Raw genomic sequence first — 1575 nt, forward strand, 5'->3', positions numbered from 1 at the left:
TAAATGGACATAGTGCAAATATCAGTAGCTCACACAGTATATAAAGCAGAAGCCGGTGGAAATTGGGTCTGGCCTGTGGTGGGTGCGGGAGGCTGCAGAGTGTCTGTAGGGACATACAGAGGTAGAGGTGGAAGGAACATACCAAGTCTGACAGCTGAGGGGTGGGGGTGAGCCAGGACTTACTGCAGTGATCACTATAGGTTTCCTGTCCAGGCCAGACTCCCCTTTTATATTAGACTTCTGTGACTCCTGTTCCCATGTAGCCCTGACCTGATTCTCCACTGCCAAATGCTCCTCTGCTCTGCAAGATGAAGGCAGGATCATTTTGTTATACATCAGTAATGTTTATATGGAGCTACTCAGAGACTGACATTAAAGCATCATTAGTTTATTTAAACATGGAAAAGCTGTATGGTGACTCTTCTTTTAGCACCCAAATACTGTACCACTGACCACACTACTGAGCAGAATACCCCAGAACATCACACTATGTATGGCATTTCTCATTCATACAGGGGACATAAGCACACCCCAATAATTTTAGAAAGATGGCTCCATGAACCATTAACAGTGCTTTATACCTGCCCTCTTACCCCCATTCATAACCATGTACCGTTATCCCTCATTATACTGCCCCACACACTTACCTCAGCTATAACCAAGTAGAGTGATCCCTCATTATACTGCTCCACACACTTACCTCAGCCATAACCATGTACAGTGATCCCTCATTATACTGCCCCACACACTTACCTCAGCCATAACCAAGTACAATGGCCCCTCATAATACTGCCCCTCATATTTACCTCCAGCCATAATAAGTACAGTGATCCCTCATTATACTGCCCCTCACATTTACATCCAGCCACAACTAATACAGTGATCCCTCATTATACTGCCCCTTACACTTACCTCCAGCCACAACTAAGTACAGTGATCCCTCATTATACTGCCCCTCACACTTACCTACAGCCATAATAAGTACAGTGATCCCTCATTATACTGCCCTTCACACTTACCTCCAGCCACAACTAAGTACAGTGATCTCTCATTATTCTTCCCCTCACATTTACCTCCAGCCATAATAAGTACAGTGATCCCTCATTATACTGCCCCACCTAGCACTTACTGGACCTCATTCAGAGTCGGTCGTAAGCGGCCGCTCGGTCGTACGCCTAATGATCGAGAATCAGAAAAAATACAATCAAACAGCAATCGCAACCAAAGTGACGCCCATACATGGACAAAGCACCTCCTCTAGCTAACGAGTGATAGCAGCTAGTGATCAAGTCGATCGTTGTCAGTCGCTGTATGTTAATTTTCTTCTGCTGGTTGCGGCAGCTTGTGTTGTGTGTAAATTCCATAAAAAATTAACAAAAAAACGCATATAATAATCCATCCCCACAAAATTTATTTATTCTTATTATTCGCTAATGCTAACGCAACTGAATCAATTACAAGCCAATTAGCAGTGTTATTAGCTTCAACAATCGATTATTAGCTGCTTGCATTGTGTGGCACAAAATAGAAACATCAAACATAACATCAGTCACATTCGATATTAACGATTGTACT

The sequence above is a fragment of the Taudactylus pleione genome, unplaced genomic scaffold (assembly GCF_031769625.1).
Source record: "Taudactylus pleione unplaced genomic scaffold, aTauple2 ptg000002l, whole genome shotgun sequence".
In the NCBI taxonomy this organism is placed as follows: Eukaryota; Metazoa; Chordata; class Amphibia; order Anura; family Myobatrachidae; genus Taudactylus; species Taudactylus pleione.